This window comes from Lissotriton helveticus, chromosome 1_1 (genome assembly GCF_964261635.1).
Source record: "Lissotriton helveticus chromosome 1_1, aLisHel1.1, whole genome shotgun sequence".
NCBI classification, from domain to species: Eukaryota; Metazoa; Chordata; class Amphibia; order Caudata; family Salamandridae; genus Lissotriton; species Lissotriton helveticus.
The window spans coordinates 98,881,576-98,906,655 of record NC_136057.1 but is presented as its reverse complement, the minus strand read 5'-3'; the positions used below and the strand labels follow the sequence as shown (position 1 = coordinate 98,906,655).

Genomic DNA, 25,080 nt, shown 5'->3' with positions numbered 1-25,080 from the left:
CCCCACCGAAACCAGGAAGACGGCCACCCAGGCCCTCGTCACCAGCCATCTGGACTACGGGAACACCCTCGACGCTGGAACCACAGCCAAACTCCAGAAAAGACTCCAGTGCATTCAGAACGTCTCAGCACGACTCATCCTGGACATCCCACACCACAGCCACATCTGTGCCCACCTGAAACACCTGCACTGGCTCCCCGTCAACAAGAGGATCACGTTCAGACTCCTCACCCACGCACACAAGGCTCTCCACGACACGGGCCCGAAGTACCTGAACAGCCGACTCACAATCTACACACCCACCAGCCAGCTACGTTCCGCCAGCTACGTTCCGCCAGCCTCGCCCTCGCCTCCGTCCCACGAATCTGCAAATCCACCGTCGGAGGATGATCCTTCTCCTACCTGGCAGCCAAGACATGGAACTCCCTCCCCAATCACCTACGGCTGACCCTGGACCATCTCTCCTTCAGGAAACAACTCAAGACCTGGCTGTTCGAGCACTAGCGACCCCCCCCCCCCCTCCCCAGCGCCTTGAGACCCTAACGGGTGAGTAGCGCGCTATACAAATTCTGTTGATTGATTGATTGAGAGTTGTATCAATCGACCTGGTAAAACCACAATCATGTGGCCAATAATAAGTAGTAGGCCCAGTGGACTCCCAAGATGTAGCAGAAGACCAAACCTTGCTACAATTCAAGAGGTTCAAACTGAAAGACTAATCACTTTTTATAAACCTGCAGTGAGAAAAGAAGGACTATGCAACAAAGCTTTGGAACTTTTGCCTCTTGAAACCCAAATTTAAACAGTTCGTCAAGAATCACCTGTCTACACTGATGTAGCCTCAGACTATACAAATATGCCAAAGGAAGAATCTAAAACAAAAACAAGTGACAATCCTGAAGCAATTCCAACAATTGACAGAACTGCATATGGCTACTTCATTAATTTCAATGACTTTTCTGAGGATCCTAGTGAACTGGAAGAAAAACAAGCCAGCAAAACATTCAAAGAAAAAACAACAAAACTCTTTCATGAACTTGGAGCAATATATCTGAAATCACCATGGATTGAATTATGGATTGTGTTAGGTGTACTTTTCATGCTTCTTAGTTCTATGCTTGGGCAAAATGATCGATGGAAAATACAGTAAAATGGACACAGCAACTCAGAACATCAACTTGGTTCTAAAGCCACACAAGTCATCTCACATTGAAAAATGAGAACTGTCATCAGTGAACATCACAGCCGTTCCGATACCTGGTGGTATAGCATGGGACAAAACTGAATATGACATTTATGGGCCGGTTGAGCTCCTGAAGTATCCACATCAATTTAAAGTTTCATTAAGTGACTTTATCTCACCAAGTACTTTCTCTGATGATTGGGACTTTGAAACAATAATAACATGATGTCAGATGTACAAATGTCTGCCAAATTTACAGAACATGAATATTTAGAAGGTTCTTCAAATTATGAACAAATGTACTGTTATAATCATTATGGTCATCATTATCTGCATAAATCTGCAAGTCCTAGAAATGATTTAATGTATAACCAATGGGTACATTGTCCAACACCGCCAATAGGCAGCTCTAAAACATTTTTTGAGAAATTCCCATAATTTTCAGGGTTTAACAACTCAGATCCTGAAACGTTTTATTTTAAATTAATGAATAAAACAGGGATGAAAACGATGCTGACCAACACAAAACAGATTTACTCTGCTAAATTTTATGAACAATTATCTTCATTTGGTTTCGACTTCTGGAAAGATAACATAGAAACAAAAACGATCTGGGGTTCAAAAGATTGGCAAGTGCAAGGTATAGAATCATTATTCAGGGCCTGCATGATCCCAGAACAAATCATTTTCTTGAATGACACCATTCAACAGACATCCTGTCTTGGTATAGCCAAGATAAAAGATTTAAATAAACCATCTATTCCAAAGCCCATGTCAGATAGTAACAGCACTTCACATGAGGAGATAGATGTAACCCATATATTAAACCACAACAGAACAAATCCTGATTGGAAGAAATGGTTGATCTGGCCCACAGACACTAATAACTGTCAAGACAGATTCCTGAACAAAACGCAGGGGTTCAAACAAACTAGGCCAGACCCGATATATTCCTAGAGACAACATCCAGGGATAGTAACAACATACAGTGTAGGAAAACTATGCCTCGATTGGCTACAGAAATCCACACTTCCTGAAATTAAGCCACACTTGACCTTATTTAAAGAAGGTGCTGACTTGGGAGATTTCCCTTTGGGACCTCGCAAACAACGCCAGAAACGTTTCATATACGCCAGTATATACGCTATTTACAACGAAGGTTGGAAATTGACGCAAATTGAAACTGCTGAAAAAATACGAGAAATTGATCGTATTCATTTGGAAAAAACCCTTTCTGTAGTAGACAATGGGTTAACGACTCTGTCCTCCAGAATCTATTCATTGGACAGCATTGTATCATCTGCAATAGATATAATAGAACAAGATATGCTAATGTTACAACATGGGCAATCTCAATTACGTTCTATCTTACAATTAGGCTGGACGCTGCAAAATCTACGTTCAGGATATGTGCCCTGGCGCTTGATTAACACGACGTCATTGTTTTCTATCTTTAATTTGACTGATAAACAAATCAGTTTGGCACAAAAAGGAGCAGATTATACTGTGTTGAGCATTGAAAAACTTGAAAGATTGCCACTGACAGTATCAGAAAAGCCTCTCATTGAGTGGATAATACATGGTACAATAACAATACCAATTACAAAATTTCAGTTTCAATACTGCCTAAAGCATAAACCAGCAGGCCAGTATGAAAGGTTGGGTAACGGTTACATCAAGTCAACCTGGAATCTGCCTTATACACATAGGTGTATAAATGAGGTAAATAAAGAAGTATTCCTTAGTGGGAAAAATTATAAAAACTCACTAAGCGGTACTCTGCTGTGCCAAGAAATTAATTTGCATGGAACCTGTGATGGTTCTTCAAATGACCTTTCTTGCCACCTGCATGGAACACCTGCATTACAGATAGAGCCTTTTTTCAGACAACTATCCAACGGTAGCAGTGTTGTATTAAGCGATCACAGCTGCTGTGGAATGGTGCCAGGAACAGCTTATCTCGTAAGCGTAAATGCGAAGGTTACTTGTTGCATGCAAGTATTGTATCCAAACTTGAAACCAGACAAGGAGGCAACAATCTAACCTTCATTGAATATCTCTTCTATTCGAATTGACGCTTTAAGCAGAATGAAGTCTATTCTTTTGCAAAAGACTGTGCCTCTGACCTCGTCTAAAGAAATGTATGACCTGCAAGTTGCAAGGACTTCTGCAGAGATACATGCATTACTATCAACAAATTGCCCCGTGCATTTCGTAGAAATGCTTAGCCAAATTTTAAACATGTCTGATACCAGTGGCATCGCACATATATTTAAGACAGTTTTCACAGGACTGCTCTCACCCTTCGAAGCAATCCTGGGCATATTCCCGAACTTTGTCCATTCCATTTTCGGTGGCCTGCCTCTAATTTTGGGACTCGTAGCAGGAATTTTATTTTTGTTCCTTCTGCTCCGATATGGCAAGTCCAGTCACAAGCAATACTCAAGTGACAATGGAAGAAACGCTCCAAGCAATGCGATACAGGGACAGAATTTCTACAGTACTTGGATTGGTTCGGCCGAGAGATCTGAATACCACCTGGTTCCTGTCATTCAGACCGATATGGCAGAACTGCATATTACCTGTTCTACGTTGCCTGCTATGCGGAGAAGAATGCGTGTTGGACGTCTGTCTTACACTTCCATCAGCAGTACCGAAGGATGTCGATACTTTGCTTGGTTCGGTAACGGCTCACGCAACGTGTTGTCCCCAGAGGCTACCCATCCTGATGACGGCATTCTTTGAGACCTCGCAGCAACAAGCTGCAGTGGGTTACGAGATGAAAGCGGCACACAGATACAACGCTCAGTAACCATTGCTGATCATGACAACAATGACGGCGATGCATCACATGCGCATATTTGCAGTATTTCAACCTTTTCTGAAATGGCTGAACTCTCACCTAATGTTGTAGACGAATTCTTTAACGCCATATCTGAAGTAATGTTTTCTCCTAACAACTAGAACAATTTCTGGCTGGAAGCTAACAGCGTTCCTGAACTCTGAATTCGACCTTCACTTTTTTGATAAAACAGAACTTCCAACCCTGTTTGAAAACAAACTCTTTCTCTTCACTTTTTTAAGCTCACAGAGATTATTTTTTCCCCGTTCCCAAAATATTTACCTAAATTTTGGCACATAATACTCTGATTAAAGTGGAACTATTCTTAGAGAACTAGATTCTATTTTAGAAAAAACTAGAAACACTATTTTTCAACACAGCCTCTAGCACATGTAAAGCCTTGTATTGATATGTGATGAAATCGGCTCAAACTTTTTTTCTGTATTAAGAGCCATTTCATAAATGTAAATTTCATGACTCATTTAAAGTACAATGTATGCGTTATTTTAAATGATACTACTGCTTTGAAAGTCGTACAGTACATATACTTATACATATACTCATTTTCCGTGTATATACCATTTCAAATGCATTTTATGTATTTTGGGGTGGGATTGAAAACACATTCTTAGTGATGTATTATTACTTAATATTTAGTAAAGATGGACATCATACGTGGAGTGGGTGTGGTGAATTGTTCTAGGACCTAGTATAATATTCCCGATTCATGCCCTTATAAGGTTATAACAAAGCATACCCTTATACAGGCATAACAAATCAACCCATATTAGGCCATATCCATTGCAGTCCTAATACGGCCAGGCTACTTCCACAGACTCCTAGAAAGCACAACGTGTTCTTGAGAGAAACCAAGCCTTCAGCAGCCTGGGAAATTCCCCTGCTTTTATTTTGATTTGTCCTAAGAACCTGGAGTACTGAAAGAACTGCGAGTTCTTACTGACGTCTTATGTCCACCCTTACGTCAAACTCGGCACTTACCAGGTATAAATATACCAGCATCTGCCCTTACAAACACACGGTGGTTGAGGAGCAGATCGACTGACTACTTACCCAAAGCCCTGCTGTAGCAAGTGCAGAGGAAGCCGACCCTCCCTGCTGATGCACTGAGAGAGACGCTGTCTTTTCTCCAGCCAAGAAATGCAGCTCCAGTGTTTCCAGGCTACCCTTGCGGGTTCCTGGGAGATCGAGTCCTGAGAGTGAGATACAAGACCTCCCGCACTCTAAACAAGGTACGGAGCTGATTAGACCCTTTAAGAACTCTTGGTTTAGATTCTCGGCAGAAAATATTTTAACTTTAACTGCTCCTCCCACACTTCTTCCCACGTACTAGGCTTAGGTTAGGTACATTGGGGTAGGCGTATCTTAGAAGCACCAGTTGAGTACTTTTAGTCATTATTTATCATTGTATGTATTTTATCCGTTTTAAGTAACGTGTGGCTTAGAAACCTTACTATGCTTTTACAGTATTATTTTATAATACTCTTTTTACTGTACGCACTCTATTTTATGACATGTCTTGCAACCGTAGCAATTAATTTCTCTTGCATGAGAAAGAAGACTGTTCAATAAATAACATCTTTTATTGAAAACGCCCGTCTCTCTGTTTCTCTGCACTTCTGGTGAAACTAAGTACGCACGATTGACTGAGTGAAATATCTATCTATTGTTTCCGCGACTCTGGAGATTCCCTCCTTATTCTTGGAGAAGCAAAGTTGTCATGTTAATGCGGTTGTCAGAAACTAATCCCTACTTGTTTATTCGGGAAGATTAAACCCTTCTTGTACATTCAAGGAAGTTTCTAGTGACCTCTGAGCTAGCTGGCATTCATAATTAAGTCTAACATATTCAGTAGAGACCTAGATAACCTCAGTCCTAAGTCTATACTATTGTTTATGTTATTCCAATGCGCAGAGCCTATTGGGAATATAGGAACTACACTACACTACACAAAGGGCCACAAGCTTAGCATTGCTTTTCAAATACACACAAAATGCCATAGGCACAGCTCAACAATGTAAACTAAAAGTATTTCACAGTGTGACATGCACCGCCAAATGATCCAAAGCGTGCTGCATGCCAGCAAGGTTCTTTACTATCTCAACTGCATTCTACAGTAGCAAAGTTTGCTGTCACCAACGTGTTCTTCCTTTGAAAAAGGTGCTATGCATGTGGTATTTGTACAGCACAAACCTAACCTAAAAGCAGCTGAGCTCCCTATCGGTCCAAGGCAGGGACAGAGTCAACGAGCGATAGGTGAGGCATCGGGATAGTGGATTGTTACTGCATTTTGATCAAGCCTGAAACTAACAGCATGTGTGCTAATTCCAGAGAAGCTTTACCTCTATGACATGTAGAGCGGGTCCAGGCCAAGATCAGACAGAAGTAAAACATTTATAGCTCAGTAATATTCTGAGATATAGAAGCAGAAAGTAGGATGCTGGCGTCCAATAACACAGCACTGAGGACTCCACCTCAGCCAATCTTTAACGATTGTTTGAAGAACAGAGCAACAGGAAGGTGTTTTAAATGCCGACCATCAACCTTTCACCAGCTGCACACGGGGGACTGCATTGGCTAGATGAATGCTATGCTCCCGCAACCGCTCAAGTCATGCATACAGGCGCTACAACATGTTAGCCAAGGGTCCTGGAACCCCTGAGTCCAATTCACTCAATTTAACTACACACATTACAGTTAACTCTACCCCCACCGTATCAAGTGCCTGTTTCCTTATTCGACACCAGAGTGTCCGTGATGTAAACTGGCTGACTCTGGCTTCTAACATATGGTGTGGGAGTGGCCACCACTACAGGTGTCATGGCTTGAGGTTACGGCCACCATAGCAGAACTCACAGACCATACACTGTCAACTACCCCTGAATCCTGCCTGCTAGGCCTTCACCCTAAAGCAAAGGGGGGCAAACACTTACACAAGTTCAAAGACCTTGCATACATACTTTTCAAGTGGCGAATAGCAATGTCTTGGAAAGCCACCTCTGTGCCGGACACTAAGAGGTGGCTGCATACTCCCCTGCACTGTGCACGAGCAGAGGATAACACACTACACATGCTACTCTCTAGAGGAGTGGGGAAAATGGGTGAGGGTGTGGGAAAGTAGGATCTGCTTTCATGGTTACCCCCACTTTTTCCTGGTGTCATACAGTTTTTCTGACTATTCTGATTGAGATCCTGCTAATCAGGACCCCAGTCACTGGGCTTCCTCCCTAAATTGGCTATGGGTGAGAACCTTGGTACATTCCTAATTGGCTGCTGGGGTACTCTTGTATGTCCCTAGTATATGGTAAGGGACCCTCCTAACTCTGACCACAGGCATGCCATTGCAGCCTGTGTGAGTTGGTGCATGTACAATTGTACCCAAGTATGATGTATATCCTCCTGTTCATGTGATCTCTATTTCCCTGTCGATGGTGGGGCTGGGAGCCGCGCTGGCAGATTGCATGGATTAGACATTATGTTGATCTACCCTTACGTGTTCCACGCAGCCTCCTCCTTACATCCTACTTCCTTATAATGTATTGTTTTATTGGCGCACTGTCTTCTATTTAGGATTGGCATGTTTTATTGGCGCACCATCCTCCTTGCCCTGTGATCACCCATTACCTTAGCACCCTCGCTGCCAGGCCTTTTGTCCCCCTGTGCCACTCCCTTTTTTGGGTGTTTGGGGGGGTTTGCGTTAGGCACCCGTACCTTTTTCCCCACATAAATTAGCGCCCTTTTCTTCCAACATCCTGAGGATTCTAAAGGCACCCAGGGTTTGTGGATTCTCCTGGAGGGGAGAGAGAATTTAGGCAAAATAACGCAAAAAAAACTTTAATGGGAAAATAGTGCTGCAGAAGACAGCGTCACTTTTTTCCCCTGCAAATGGTATCAACAAAGGATCTGTGGTGTTAAAATCACCATCTTCCCAGATTTCAGTAAAGGGCAGACATTTGTCAGAAAACCAAAATTTTCTACACAGTTTTGGCATCTTACTAGAATATAGCCTATTTTCCTATTGTTTGTGCTTTCAACCTCCTTCCAGTTAGTGGTAGAAATGGGTGTAAAATCAATAATGGATCCCGGAAAGCTATAGATTTATGAAAAAAAGACATAATTCTGAATTTAGCACGAGGGCAATTGTGTAGATCCTTCAAGGTTTTCCTATAGAAAGTAACAGTTCAAATAAAAAAATATTGAATTTGAGTTCAAAACAACAGCCATTTGTGCCTACATTTTCACCTGTAACTTCTTCAAACTATGGTAGATTTTTTAAAGTAATATACCGTTATGTTTGCAGGACCCTTCTGTTGGCGGGGATATATCGGGATTGTAGGTCCACCAAGAACCCGAGATACCCAAAGCCAATAACTGAGCTGCACCTTGCAATGGTTATTCATTGTGTACTGGGTATACAGCAATTCATTTGGTAAAATATAAAGAGTGAATAATAGGTATCAAGGAAACCTATGTATTTCTCATATTGGAAACAAGATGTGGAGTTTAGAAGCAGTGGTTATTTGAACATCTCGGAATTTGTGCGTAGCAATACCAGCATGTGAATTAGGGGGCATTTTTCAAAATGTCTCCTTTTTTACACACTGTCTTACATTTGGAAGGCAGAAATGCATAGAAAAACAACTGGTAATAATACTTGTTCTATTATTCGGGGTTCCCCTGAGTCTACCAATACAAACGGCACCTCACTTGTGTGAGTAGGCTTAGTGCCCATGGCAGGTAATGGGTTAAACCGCAACATGGAAATTTTTTGAAAACTTGACACCCGGGGGAATCCAGGATGGGGGCACTTGTGTGGCTCTCACCAGGTTCTGTTGCCCAGAATCCCTTGCAAACCTCAAACTTTGTAAAAAAAATACATTTTCCTCACATTTCTGGAAGTTCTGGAATCTGTGGTGAGCCACAAAATTCCAACCACCCAGCATTCCACCAAGTGTCTCGATAAAATTGATACCCATTTCTGTGGGTAGGTTTAGTGCCCGCAACAAGAAACGGTCCGAAAACAAAATCAACGTGGTCACATATTTTTTTGCAAAGAAAACTTTTTGTTACAGAGTTTTATATAGCGCAAACTTTACCCGAATTGGGTATCAGAGCGCCTTACATCGCGCCAGTTGCATTACATGAGGACACATTCAGTTTTGTTAGGTACAGGGAGATTAAGTGATTTGCCCAGAATCACAGGATGTTTAGCGTCATTGCTGAGACTCAAACCCAGTTCCCTATATTCGAGGGCGACAGCCCTACCCGTTAGGCCAACTCCTCTCCCCTTTTTTCGCAATGTGCCTACCTGTGCATTTAGGACCCTATTTTAGCCGGCACGTAGGGAAACATAGCAACAGGAAATTGCCCAAAACATAGTGTGGAGACTTTCAAAATTATCGATCACATAAAGGCAATGTTTTGTGAGGGAGTCACGTATGCTTTTGGTCACGGGCTTGGTGGCCAGCTAGGGAAACCTACCAAACCCAAACATTTCTAAAAACAAGCATTGGCATAGCCAATAGGTCTCGTCTTTGGGACCTTATAAGTGTTTAGAAATTGTAAGCACATTATCCTGTTAACAATCCAGTCATTCCCCTAATTTAAAGTAAGACATTTTCAACACAGTCACTGGGCAAGTGATGCATTATCTATGTATGAAAGCATTGTGTTTCCTTACTTACTCTCAATTACTACCTCAGGGGCGGCTCTGGGCAGGGAGCGTAGGTAGGAGGCCCCGGAAGAGGGCGACTGGGATGGGCGGAGCCCCCCAGAGCTCAGGAAGGTGTTTTAATAAAACGTCCAGAAAAGGTGTTAGATGACCAGTACCTACGGCTGCTCCTACCCTTCCGAATTCATCTCAGAACGATAACATTTAGGAGGAGGAGGGTATATTGTGACACATGACGTGAGGGACTGGCACAGACGACTGCAGTGCCAGGGCCATGACAGGGGCCCCAGACCCACAGCCCCCCCACAGAGAAAGAATCTGTGGCCTCTTTGCCCGGAAAAATCTCTGCCAGGGGCCGCCACGAGTATCATTCTGATCATGGATATCATCATTTTTTTGTTCTTGTTTATGGTCGTTAGCGCCTGTTTTATCTAGTGCATCAGCAGTATTCTGGCCGGAGGATTCTCCCTCTTTTGTTTTCCCTTGGGTGATAAAGTTCAGGATTGCTCCTTTCTGTGACGCTACGAAAGCCTGCGGAGCCGCCTTTCTCTTTCGTTTCGAATAACCAGATTTGTGTACTCGAATTCTCTTAATTTTGCTTGCAATGTTATATACGCCTGTACCAGTGGGCCAGCAGTGGGTAGGGAAAAAAAGAAGCCAATCAGGAACCTAGAGGAACGCAGGCGCGGAGGCCAGTGAAGAGGGGGGGTCAGGGTGTTTGGAAGTGGAACAGAGCTAATCCCTGCCAGGGCCGCCACGCAAATATGTATCCATCCTCAGAGGATTATTATATTAAGGATATATATTGGTGTGGCGGCCCCTGGGGTTTGGGGGTCCTGTGCAGGTGCACAGCTTGCACATGCCTAAGGCCGCCTCTGACTACCTGTACAAAACCAACAATAAAGCAAAAAAGGGGCTAATATAAAAAGTACGAATATACGTTTTGACTAAAGTAAAGAAGCAAAAAGGAATGCAATTATGCTCCATAGTAGTTTTTAAGCTTCGAATGCTGTTGTTTGCATTTTTTTAAAGACAGCAAATAATGTGATATTTAACATTGTTTTGTAATCTATGTTGCAAGGTAAAAATGAAAGTTTGAGCTGCCAGGTATCCACAAATAGCCCTTTAAAAAATACCACAGCTATTTATTTTCCACCCCGTTGCACTACAGGCTAGGGCTGGTGGTACTGTGTTATGGTGGAACTAGCTCTGTAGCAATGTGTAACTTGTTTGTAAACCCCGAGCGGAAATATAATGCATCAGTGCAAAAATGTAGAAATATTTTCTGTCATGGACGTTTGGAGCCTGCCTGGCTTGTGTGAATCGGAGGGGCTAAAATGAGATGTCAAGCAAAATCAACCCAGCTTGTCCAATCTTAATTGGGCTCATACAAAAGCATGGTAATGTACAGCATTATGTCATGAAGATTTAATTTTATGATCACTCTGAAAAGAGAGGGGGGGATGTGAAGAACAAAGGAATGACCGAAGAAAGGCATAAGGTAAGAAAGGAGGAGATGAGGGGCGGAAGGCAAAAAGGAAGGAAGGAAGGATGAGAGGGAAATAAGGAAGTTGAGAATGAGGGGAAGGAATGAGAGAAGAAGTAAAAGGTGTATTAGGAAAGGAATAAGCGGTGAAGGAGGCAGGGAAAAAGAGGATTGGATTAAGGAAGGAAGGAAAGTAAGGAAGACAGAGGAAATAAAGCCTGGAAGAAATATAGAAAGGAAAAATAACAAGGAACAAAGCCTGGATGGAAAGGAGAAAGAAAGAAAGAAAGAAAGAAAGAAAGGAAACAGTGGGGAGAGAAAAGACTGGAAGAAATGAATGGTGGAAGCTAGTAAGGAAAGAAGGGAAAACGGAAGGACACCGTTTAGAGTTTTATCACATGAAGGTACAAAAGAAAGAAAACCCTTAGATAGACCGTCTAAGCATAAATAATGCCAATGGATGTTTGCTTTCGTTTCCAGCTTTGGGTTGCAAGTTGCATCTATTTTTCACATTTCATCCGCGGTCTTAGTGCCTTTCAGCGTGTCTTTTAGAAACGGAGGCCACATATCTCACTCACTCAGACGCACACGTCTGACCGGGGTTATTGTTGTGAACACATTACTACAAAAGCTCCTCTTGTTTTCATTTGTGCTGTGCGTCTCTGTGACCTTATCCTGAACCAAACCTAGCCTAATCCTAAGCGCAATTAGAGCGGGGACATAAACAACGTGGTATTTGAAAACCCAGGGTGTAGTGTAGAGGTCCAGTCGTCACTTAGCAGCGTGATGACGCGGACCGCGGCCGCCGTTTTGGATCGCGGAATTCAGCGCGGGAGGAGAACACGGAGCAGACGTGTCTCCCGGTGCTCTCCCAGAAATAAATAGTTTAAACCCCTATACCAGCGTCCTTCTGATCTGTGGGGGGCAGGCACATCATTACAGTGTCATCAAACTTTGTAGTGGAGAAATTCCCTCTGCCCAGGATAGATGAGATGCTGACAAGGACCAAGGGAATAAGATGGTTTTCCACAATTGACCTTACCTCAGCCTACCATCAGATAGCCCTACACTACACCAGTCGGAGACTCACATCGTTCATAACGCCATTCGGATGTTACCAATTCCGCAGGATGCCCTTTGGACTGGCATCTGCTGCCGCAGTATTCCAAAACCTGATGCACAGATTGTTCAAAAACGTGGAGGGAGTACAATACTTCCCGGACGATATCCTGGTGATGGGCAAGGATCAAGAAGATCACGACAAGAAGCTGGGAGAAGTGTTGCGGATCCTAGAACGACACGGACTCACGGCGGAATGGGAGAAGTGCCGGTTTGGAGTGACGTCGGTTACCTACCTGGGCCATGAGATTGGCAATCAAGGGCTCACGCCCAAGCAAGCAAACGTTAGAGCCACATGTGAGGCACCGCCACCGAAGAGTAAGGAAGAAGTGAGGTCCTTCCTTGGGATGGCCGAGTACTACAGTAAGTTTGTTCAACACTTCGCAACCAAGACACACCAATTGCGACAACTTATTCGAGACAAGACAACGGACGTATGGATGGAGGAGGCTCAAGAAGAGTTCAGGAGAATTAAAGAAGACATCAGCAAGGCCATCCCCTTGCAAGGATTTAACCAACAGGAAGAATCCATACTGACCACGGACGCCAGTGAGCGGGGCCTGGGAGCCGTCCTCATGCAGAAAAGGAGAAATGGGGAGACGGTCACCATCAGTTTTGCGTCCAGTGCACTGTGAACCACTGAACAGAAATACAGTGTAATAGAAAAGGAAATGTTGGCAGCTGTATGGGCCATGGGCAAGTTCAAACAATTCATCTGGGGAACCAGATTTAGACTCAAGACAGACCACAAACCCCGAAGTACTCACATCCAGTGGGCATGAGAATACCACCCCGCGCATAGCCAAAATTACCTTGAAACTGTTGGATTACCGGTATGATGTGGAGTACATTCCGGGAGCAAGGAACAAAGTGGCGGACTATATTAGTCGAGCTTCCGCCATGGAAGAGGCCCCATCACAAGCGGAAGACGAAGAAGACAGCGTCGCATTCATGGAGGACCATGAAAAAGTAATAAGCGAACAGGAATGGGTGAAAGCGTACGAGGAAGACCAAGACATTGAAGGAGTGAAACAATGCATACTCCGGGGTTGGCCCGAGAAAAGACACATGAGACAAGAATGGAGGAAATGCTTCGAAGTGAGGGAAGAGTTGTCCATATGGGACCCGGGAATATTCTTATTCCGAGGTGAAAAAGTGGTTCCTCCGGACTCCTTGACACCGCGATTGATGGCCATTCTTCATGAAGGACACCGTGGCATCGTGAAAACAAAACTGAAAGCGAAAGTGATGTATTGGTGGCCAGCGATGGATAGTATGATTGAGAGATATGTCAGGGAGTGTGAGCAATGCCAAAAAGCAGACAAATCACAAACGTTGATGGGTCTATCGTTGGGAAAATTTGACACCCCTGCAAACCCGTGGGAGGAGTTGTCCATTGATATTTTGGGCCCGGTGCTGGACGCTCAAGGAGTTCAAAAGTACGTAGTAGTGCTAATTGATAGGTATTCGAAATGGCCCGAAATAGAGATCCAGGAAGATATGGACACGGAAAGAGTGCTAAAGTTCCTCACGGCTACTTTCGTCAGGGAAGGCATCCCGTGTTCCATTTTGAGTGACAACGGCCCACAGTTTATCTTAGAGAAATGGAACAACTATATGGCAAGGAATGGCATTAAGATAAAACACACCTCCATGTATCACCCGCTGGCAATGGGTTGGCCGAGAGGTTGAATCGTGTTATAATGGGCTCCATTCAAGCCGCAATAGGCGCGGGGAAAGACTGGGAAAAGGAGGTGAAAAGTACCCTATGGCATACAGAATCATCCCGACATGCACAAGATACAGTCCCTTCCAAATACTGAGAGGTCGTGATCCGCTCATGAAAGACAACCTAGCATGGAAAGAACCTACGGTCATGAGCGAATGGTCACCAGCAGTGGTCCATCGCAACTTGGAAAGGTCCCAGAAGATATACTCGGAGCATTACAACAAGAGGTGGAATGTGAAGGAAACAAAATTGGAAAGAGGGGAATGGGTCAGAGTCAAATTGGCCCAATTGAAAAGAAAAGGAGACAGCAAATTTAGCGAGCCCTTACAAGTGAAGGAGGTGTATGACCGGGCTGCGCTCCTGAGTGATGGAAAAACATGGTCCCAAGACAGGATGGCAAAATGTAATAAGATACTGCAGTGGGCCAGAGAAGAATCGCAACAAAAAGGAAGCCCGAAACGACAGGAGGTCAGCATAGCATTACCAGAAGAAGAGAATGCAAGAATGAGAGGAAATGAAGAAGAGATGGATGGAGAGAATGACCTGGGAAACGTGGATCACCAGAACAGCCCCAGACCAGTGGTGGGCAGAGAAACCCCCCTTTCAGGCGGTAGAAGGGTGACATCTGCAGGAGAAGAAAGTCCAGGTGGTCCGCAGTCTACACCGGTGAGGCGCACCCGGTTGGGGAGAATGGTGGTAAGACCAGCAAGGTACATAGAGTATGATATGAGCAGTGGCGAACAGCTGAAGGGCTGATAGACATTGAGACTTTGCCAAATCTGTGTTAAAGAATAAAAGGGAGGAGATATGTAGTGTAGCGGTCCAGTCGTCACGCAGCAGCGCGATGACGCGGACCGCGGCCGCCATTTTGGATCGCGGAATTCAGCGCGGGAGGAGAACGCGGAGCAGACGTGTCTCCCGGCGCTCTCCCAAAAATAAATAGTTTAAACCCCTATACCAGCGTCCTTGTGATCTGTGGGGGGCAGGCACATCATTACACCGGGCTGAATACATTTATATTAAGAATGTTCTTGCAAGCCTTTTTCTGGCGCTGCATGTCCAAATGATGCGTCCAGTATGCAAATGCAAGACAATTGTTACCTTCCAATCTCTCCTTCACCACGATAATTTATAAATATATGAATGTGCTGTTAATTGCCCTCAATACCACTTTGTAGCCATTTCACAGCACTAGTTAGTGTAGAGAGAACACGATTGGTGGTGAAAGTGAAGCAAGCCCAGACCAGTGCTGTGCCTGACACGCTTCTGCACACAGCCCCAGGGGCGCAGACTTTTGTGAAACAAGTACCGTGGCAGAAGGAAGGGGCTTATGGCCACCTCCCTTTTAGGGCAGATCTCCGGTGGCTCGAAGAGGACATCAAAGTGAGCAAACACGTCTGCCTTATGTTTCTTATAAGAGTGTGAGCAGCTGCACACACCTGAATCCAGCAAGGAACGTGGCGGGAGGGGTGAACGGTGCAACCGGCGCATGGGGTGGTGGGAGGGGCTGCGATGCCTCATGGCTCCTTGGAAACTGCGAAAAGCAGAACAAAGTGGAATTATACTCCAGGGAAACTAGCAACGTCTACTATTCTAACCGGCACCTAACTATGAACTAATCAAAAGCAGATCAAGCAATGTTTCTCAAGAGAAGGAAACATGGCACGGTAGACTGCGGAACCCCCTCAACCTGATATGAGGGGTCAGGATTGTCTTTTAAACCGTCTTGTCTTTAACCTAACTATACACCGACTCAGGCGCTGCAGATGAAGCACACCGGACGCTGGTTTCGACTCAGAAGCTCAGACCGTAAGCTCCCCCTTTCCTTCTGCACCTCCTTCTGTCTGTATCATCTGAGGTGATGAGAAATAACCAAAAGGCTGCAAGAGGCACTATACTGCATTGTGGTGGAAAATGTGTGCCGGTACGATGATCCCACAACTTTTCCACACAGAAATGTGAGGAAAGTGTGACTTTTTAGCTAAATTGAAGTTTTGCAGGAGCTTGTGGGTAGTAAAACACTGGAGGTTTCACGCAACCCACACCACCAGCCAAGCGCCATCCATGCACACCACCAGCCAAGCGCCATCCATGCACACCACCAGCCAAGCATCATCCATGCACACCACCAGCCAAGGACCACCCATGCACACCACCAACCAAGCGCAATCTATGCACACCACCAGCCAAGCACCACCCATGCAGACCATCAGCCAAGGACCATCCATGCACACCACCAACCAAGCGCCATCCATGCACACCACCAGCCAAGCACCATCCATGCACACCACCAACCAAGGACCATCCATGCACACCACCAACCAAGCGCCATCCATACACACCACCAGACAAGCATCATTCATGCGCACCACCAGCCAAGGACCATCCATGCACACCACCAACCAAGCGCCATCCATGCACACCACCAGCCAAGCACCATCCATGTACACTGCCAGCAACACAACATCCAGGCACAACGCCACCCAAGCGACAGCCCACACATACCACAAGCAAAGCTGAAGTCCACACACACACCGCAAGACATTGTCCATCCATGCAGACCGATAGCCAAGCGACAATCCACACACACTGCCAGCCAAGCACTAGTCCACACACCCTGCCAGCTAAGCGCAAGCCCACACACACCACCAGCAAAATGCAGGTTCACACACAGTCAGCCAAACGCCAGTAAACACGGACCATCAGCCGCATTGTGGAAAAGTAAATTTTGCCATGTTCTGTGTCCCTACGTGTTCCCCATCTTATGTTATATGTGCATGATCAATATGCATATGTATTCCCTTATGATCGATTAAAGACGCAATTCTAGTTGTGTCCAACTCTAGTATGCCAGTTTCCAGTTCTCGTGAAAGCTACGAGTATTAGGCCTATGTAAAGTCATGTTGCCACGTTTCACAGTGTGCACGTTAATTCAGTAAAAATCCCCGTTTCTAGGCCTCAAAAGGGCCCGGACACCAGATTCAGCTCCTGTCTCCTGAACCCTCTCCGAGGAGCGATACAGCCCCCACCTGTATCCCTGACCCTTCACTTACTTCCTGCCTCACAGTGCTCGGCTTGGCCTGGCTCTGCCTGCCAGTCTGCCAAGAGTATGTTATGATTCTAGTTATCAGTCCAGCTCTCCATCTCTGCATTCCTAAGCTACTGAATCGCATCAATAGTTTCAGTCATCGTCTAGCCTTTACGTCTCCATGTAAGAGAAATACTGTATTAATGGTCATTTAATATTCCTCAACACACACTACATGTAGAATAATGCATGCACCAGTCTTAGAGTCTGTTAGCCTTTGCCCTGATAACATTTGGATTCAATCAACATGTTCTCTAAACATCAGATACTAGATAGTGTTTAGGTACATGTCGCTCTGACTCTCCAGACTTTCGTCTCCTCTTCTAGCGCAGAAGTCATAGCCCCCAGCTTCTCCTAGTAACACGTCACTGCCAGTTTGCGCGCACCACTAGGTCAGAGGTCCCGGCTCCTTAGGTAGCCCCCTCCATGTTTCCGCCCCATTTATGACATATTCTGTTACGTTTACATCACATGTCTATGTACACGCCTCCTGTTACACCTACTTTCTGCCTTATCTTTCGCGACTGCTACGAACCCCACCCACTGCTACGCCTACTGTATGTACTGTAATGCAATTGTTTTAACTATATATACTTGTGTACTGTTATTAAAAGTGAGCGCGCTCATTCCAGATCCTGCCCGACAGCTGTCGGGGCCCCCCTGCCAGGCCCTGCCATCCTATTCCCGTGCAGGTTGTCCTGTTCCTGTCCTTTATGCCTGTATTAAAACCTGCAAACTCCAGCTACCTCGAATCTTGACTCTTATTTATTGAGCTATCTGTTATTGTATATCTAGTCAAAAATAGAGGTATTATTTATTTATTTACCACATAATGGCGCCCGAACAGGGACTTGCCCTTTCCCCACGCGCCGGTGAAGCCACGCAAGCCCCCTGATCCTCTGCAGCCGTGACGGAACCATACCGTGCACGTGCAGATATTTCTGCTTCAAGTATCCCTCAGGCCCACGGAGGAGACGGAGGTTGCGGTCCAGCATCCAGACGAGGCGGTGGAGGAACGCGGCGAGTCCCGACCAGAGCCCAAGCCGAGAGTCCAAGGTCCGAGGTATCCGGAGGCCCACCCGTAACTGAAGTCCGAAGTTCGTAGTCCGTCGTCGTAGCAGTCCAGTCCAGTCCGAGGCCTTCCGTTCTTGCTGCCCGGTGAGTACCGTTGCTGGGGTAGTATCTAGACAGGGTCAATTTAATTGTCTCTGGTCCGTGGGTTTGGGTACACAGATCCAACACGAAGTGTCCACCTAGGTGGATGCGGGTCCTGACGTGTCTCTTTATGAGACCGGTAAGTTTCGTACTGTTTTAGCAGTGCATCCAGTCATTCTAGTTCCTGTTCTAGTAAGTTCTGTTCTCGAGAAATTCATGTGTTTCTGTTCTTAAGTATTCCAGGTAATGTTTCTGTCCGAACTGTTATTTTAAATGTTATTTCAATGTGTTTTCAATGTCGTGGTATGAATGTGTTCTAGTAATCATCGTGTTCATTGTGTATTGTATTGTGTCTAGACTTTAGTTCAGCCATGCCTCTGTTCTCGAAATTACGTCAGTTAAAAACTAGAAAAGGTCTGCTCGAAGAAGCAGTTCCTGTCCCGCCTAGGGACAGTCCAGGTCATTTTATGTATCAAAAGCATGGCATAAGTGCCATATTGTATCTAGATTTATGGGTCGAGTACACCAAAGAATTAGAAGAGAAATATAGATGGCCTGTATCAGGCACATGGGATGCCGAGTGCATCATGCGAGTAGAAGAAGTATTATGGAAAAAGAAAGCCAGACAGTCACAGAAAGACGCCATCGAGTTATGGCGCAAAGAATCTCATAAAAGAACCGAAAAAGAAATCAGAAAGTCAGAATTAAGTAGAGAATCCACAGAAAGAGCCCAAGAAAGGGAATTAATCGAAATAGGTGAACGAGTTAAAGCCGAACAGTCAGACAGACAGAGGAATGCCCTTATCAAGGGTATGTACCCTCTTCTTGCCGAGGGCTTGCCAAAAGCAACCCCGGAGGCATCCAGTAATTTTCCGCCCCCATTAGTTCCGACCAAGCTACGTCACAAACCGACCGCAGCTGATATTTTTCTCTCGTCCTACTTGGACGACACAGTCCCAGAATATGCAAATCCTGTTCCGCCAGCTCCTGTAAATAATGTAATTCCTGCTCCTCCAGTCACCGGGGCACCCGTTACAGCACCCGTGACGGTACCCCCGGTCCAGCCTACATTACAAGTACCCGCTACATCAGTCACTCTGTCAACACGAAGAGTATCAGTCGACGATTCCAGTTTAGGGGCCGTGGGAGGAGGTCCCCCGGGAACCCCGCCGCCACACAAGCGTGTAATATTAGCCGAATTACATGAACGTGCGTTACAGCGTACGCCCAAGCACCAGTCTGTTGCAGATATCAGGCGAGCTCTTACCGAATGCCGTTATGATCCAGTCCCAGGTGATGATAGTATGGTTCTATATTCATTGCGTGTAAGACGGGTGACCGAGTATTTGGACACCCTACCGAATATGAAAGAAGATCTAGACAGAATATATCGTTTTATTCGTACAGGAACAGATCCAGAAAGTATCGGCGAAGTTATTTCTCTAAGGAAAGCTGAGACCCAGCTCATACTATTAAAGTTTCTGATTAATTGTTTAATAAGAGAACAAGATTCCCCGACTAAAGATCCGGCCGAAATGAAAGTTCTGACAAGGTGGAGTGATAACATAGCCGAGGGTAAACACAGAACTATCAGTAGTATAGAGAGTATGTACAAGAAAATACGTAAAGAAATAATAAGGTTACACGAAAAACGCAAAGAAGCACTAGTAAGCGAGAAAGAAAGTAACTCTGATACTGAAGAGGTAGAAGACGAGAATACCGCCAGAATAGCGTATGTAGGTAGAACTAGACTTTCCGACCGACATTCACGTCTGGAACACAAGAAAACTGTTCATCATCCAGCACCAGAACAAGGTTCTCTAGAACAAATATTTCAAGCTACCGATCACATTCTGAAATTACGAATCGGTTATAGTGAACTTAGTACTATGCATGAACAAGAACTAGCCCGATCAGCAGTCCGATGGGCTACTGATTCTACCACTTTTCCAGACGAAATAGTGGCACAAATGTTTCTGAAACTGCCCCCAGCCGAGCAGCGACTGGTGGGTATGTATATGATCCAGCACCTCATTACTTTGTATGAGGGTCAGCATTCCGATCCAGGTCCGTTACATGATGTCCTGAACGAGTTACTCCAGTATAGATGGAAAGGTCTAGGTACCGATTTAGTTAGTGTCATTCTAGAACAGCGTCACAAATACCGAACGTTTCTGAACCCGCATTTTGTTCACGTCTCACCCCCAGAAAGTAAACCGTTTTACATAGACAGACAGCATCCGTTACGAGAAGTACACCCAGTGAGGACACCAGCTGGTGAAATGCAACGAGTATTTGTTTACACCCCGATTACAACGATGGAACTCTTAGAGATGAAGAAGTTAATTCCCTGTCACGACAAAGATCCAGATGGGTTCCACCGTGAATTAAAAGACATGCTCCGTATGGGAGAATACACGTATCCAGATATAATTAAAATGTTAAAGGTTCTGTTGCCTGCGGGCACATATGAAAAACTCAAGGAAAAAGAATGGGAGGTGGGAGAGAAAAAGATAGATTGGGCAGCTCTAGAAGCTGAAGAAAATACATGTGTACCAGGTACCGGTCTAGGAGGTAAATGTAAAGAATTACCTGAACTGTTAATACAAGTTTTGCCAAGATTACTAGCCACGAAAAAGGAAGACTGGGATGCAATCTCAGCCTGTAAACAGAAACCAGACGAAGATACTAGTGATTTTTATTCTAGATTTGAGAAATGCTTTAGCATTAACAGTGGTCTCAAGACGAGTAGTGAGTCATACCCTCATCTTTTTGTTACTAAACTAGTCGAGAATTCAAGTCCACAAGTTAAGAACCGAGTTTTGAAAGTCGAAAGTACCTGGCAAGCTAATACTCCGTCCCAAATGCTTCAGATGCTCCAGTATCACCAGAATCGAATCAGAGAAGAGCAAGATCATGAAAGGAAACGTATGAAAGACACGAAAATGAAAGTATTAGTTGCACAATCTGTTCCTCAAGACAGTCAGAAGAGGGGTACGAATCAAGCCAGTCATCCTGCAGTTCCTGTTAAAGGGACCTGCAATTATTGTAAACAGCCAGGTCATTTTATAAACGAGTGTGCAGTTCTGAAACACAATATAGCTACTGGTAAAACTAAAGAAAGACCACGTCCGCCTAGACAAGAACAAGTTTCACAGACTTCTCAATCACCACAGAATGCACAACAGACAGTTACAGCACCGCAGCCTATCGCTGCAACACAGCATGTTACACAGCAGATGTACCAGTATGCACAGTCCGAGTATCCAGAGTACCAGCAGTATTCATGAAACAGCCTAGAGAGGGAGGTAGGCTTGCCTCTCATCGAGATACCTGTAGATCAAGAGGGTCCCTATGTTCACAGTCAAGTATTAGGGAAAGACAGAAAGTTTCTGATTGATACAGGGGCAAGTAGGACTACTATAAGTCATGACGAGGTTCCAGGGGCTCCGCTCTCAGGCTCTAGAAATGTTTCCCTTGGATTTTCAGGAAAGCCCATTGTAAACGAGATTTCTAAACCAGTTACTCTAGAAGTAGGTCCATTGTCCCGAACTACTGACCTGTTACTTACGAAATCATGTCCAGAAAATTTGTTAGGTATTAAGACATTGAAAGAGTTAGGTGCAGTTATTTGCTGCTCCCCAGAAGGAATACGTTTGTTTTTGCGTGACTTCAAGGGTCACTATGTATTACGAGATTTTGATCCGAGATTGTCTAATGTCCCGCAGCATCTATGGGCGCAAGGTCCAACTGATGTTGGTTTTATGCAAATCACACCCCATCGTGTGACTCTCAAACCAGGTGTAGTGTTACCACGAATCAGACAGTACAGATTGCCACCTGAGGCTGCAGCAGCCTTATCCAAAATTATTGACGAGCTCATTGCTCAAGGAGTGGTTGTAGAAACTGACTCCAATGTATGTAATTCTCCTATCATTCCAGTCATGAAGCGTACTGATCCAAATGCACCTCCAGTATATCGATTAGTGATTGACCTTCGAGAACTTAATAAATGTATCATTCCACAATACCCAGTTGTTCCAGATATTTCGTCCCTATTGACAGCCATTGATTCTGAAGCTACGTTTTTCACAGTCATAGACCTCAAGAATGCATTTTTCAGTGTCCCCATTCATCCAGACAGCCAGTTCCTTTTCGGATTCTGTTTGAATGGAAGGAGCTATAAATTTACACGAGCTCCTCAAGGTTTCACAGAAAGTCCTAGTATTTACAGTCAAGCACTTAAAAGACAACTAGACAATATTCACATGCCAACTGACACTGCCCTGCTCCAGTATGTCGATGATCTACTGATCACAGCCCGTTCTGAACGTGACTGCGAGCGAGCGTCACTTACAGTTCTGTATTTCCTAGCCGAGATGGGGCACAAGGTGTCCCCTTCGAAGCTTCAATTCTGTGTCCAGCAAGTGATCTACTTAGGCCACTTACTGTCAAAGAGGGGTAGGCAGTTGACACCTGATCGTATCCAGTTAATAGCGAGTCTTCCTCAGCCCAAGACCCAGAAGGAGGTACGAGCTTTTATCGGCCTCACTTCTTATTGTAGACAATGGATTCCTCAGTATGCATTTCTAGCCAAGCCACTGATACAGTTAACAACACAGGAGGCAGCCGTATCGACTGTCCTCCCTTGGACATCTGAACATACACTTAGTTTTAATGAATTGAAGAAAGCCTTATGTCAAGCACCTGTTCTAGCAACACCGAACTACAGTAAGCCTTTTACACTTTTTGTCACTGAACGTGAAGGTACAGCATTATCTGTTCTCACACAAGATCAAGCAGGACAATACAAGCCTTGTGCTTATTTTTCAAGCACACTAGATCCAGTAGCCCAGGCTCTGCCTGCATGCCTCAAGTCAGTTGCAGCCACAGCACTAGCTATCAGACAAAGTGACTCCATAGTATTAGGACATTCCCTGACAGTACAAGTTCCACACTCCGTGGAAGTTCTTTTAAACCGAACACAGACTCAGCACTTGACAATTGCACGTTTGACAGGTTATGAACTGACACTGTTCCAGCCACACATAGAAATCAGACGCTGCAATGTTCTAAATCCTGCTACCCTGTTACCGTCAGTTACTTCGAATCCTGCCACACATGACTGTGTGGAAGTAGTTAACACTATGACTAAGCCAAGACAAGACCTGACAGATATTCCATTACCAGATCCCGACCTGACACTTTATGTGGATGGTTCATGTATGAGAACAAGTACAGGAGAACTAGTAGCCGCGTATGCAGTGACTACTGACACTGAAGTTATAGAGACACACCGTATTGACACTCTGTCCGCTCAAGCAGCAGAGCTAGTCGCTCTGACCCAAGCCTGCATACACGCCAAGAACCTGAAAGTTAATATTTATACAGATTCACGTTATGCATTCGGAGTCGTACACGACTTCGGAGTGCTCTGGCAGGAGAGAGGTTTCATGACTTCTCATGGAACCAAGATTCAGCATGGTCTCCTTATTCAAGCTCTGTTAGATGCAATACATTTACCGACATCTATCGCTATCATGAAGTGCAAGGCACATACGAAAGTCACTGACATTATTTCTCGAGGTAATGATCTAGCAGATCAAACAGCCAAGCTCACGGCCCAGACTCCAGACATTCCAGTTAACATGACACTGACACACACTCCAGGTCAGACTACATGTATGACAGTTAAGGACCCTACTCAAGATGTCCTAGATATCCAGTTACATGCTACTCCCGATGAAATCAAGAAATGGTCCGAACAAGGAGGGGTCCAGACAGATCAAGGATGGTTGACGAAGGGAAAAGCCACATGGTTTCTCCCCGACTCAATGGTTCAAGTCATTATTAATACCGCACATAGTCCTGCACATTTAGGAGAAAAAGCCATGTTAGACAGTATCCAGAACATTTGGTTCAACAAGCATTTACGAGCTGCAGCCAAGCAGAAAGTCCGTACCTGTATGATATGTTGTCAGTTCAATCCAGGTAAAAGTGTCCCGGTGGAACAAGGGGGATTCCAGCCTCCTGACCACCCTTTTGAAGTCCTCCAGATGGATTATATCCAGATGGAGCGATGTCGAGGTTTCAAGTATGTCCTTGTAGTTGTATGCGCTTTGTCCAGGTGGACAGAGGCATATCCAGTCCCAGATTACACAGCCGCGACCACTGCCAAGCAGTTGGTTCGTGAATTCTTCCCCCGCTATGGACTCCCTAGGGTCGTATATTCTGATAACGGCCAGCCATTCTCATCAGAGATAATGAAGCATGTTTCCCTTCTGTTAGGGTACCAGTGGAAGTTCCATTGTGTACGCCATCCTGAAGCAGCAGGTCTCGTAGAGAGACATAATCAGACCCTGAAAATACGCATCGCCAAAGTCTGTAAAGAGAAAGGTGTAGACTGGCTAGTAGCTTTGCCAGTCGCCCTGTTTTATATGCGCATGGTCGCACATTCCAGATCAGGTCTGTCCCCTTATGAGGTCGTATTCGGCCGCCCCCCTAACATGTGGGGTACACCTAGACCCCGAAGTATTACAGATGTTTCCAGTAATATGCTGACAGATTACCTAGCTTCCTTGATGTCTGCCCTACACTCTTGTCGTTCACAGGTTGCCGCCGCATTTCCAGACAATACCGAGGTGAAACCGCATGAAATCGTTCCAGGAAGCTTGGTTCTTGTCCGGAATTTTGATCGTTCAAGTCCGCTGGAGCCTCACTGGAAGGAACCGAAGCAAGTCCTTCTGACCACCCGTACTGCCGTCAAGTTGGAAGGCAGGAAGGGGTGGG

At 45.0% G+C, this 25,080-nt stretch overlaps 1 protein-coding gene across 1 annotated transcript in view; it reads right to left on the bottom strand.

The window, feature by feature from the left end:
- The window catches only part of LOC144757471 (uncharacterized), a 72,392-nt gene that overhangs the window by 15,362 nt on the left and 31,950 nt on the right, over positions 1-25,080 (bottom strand).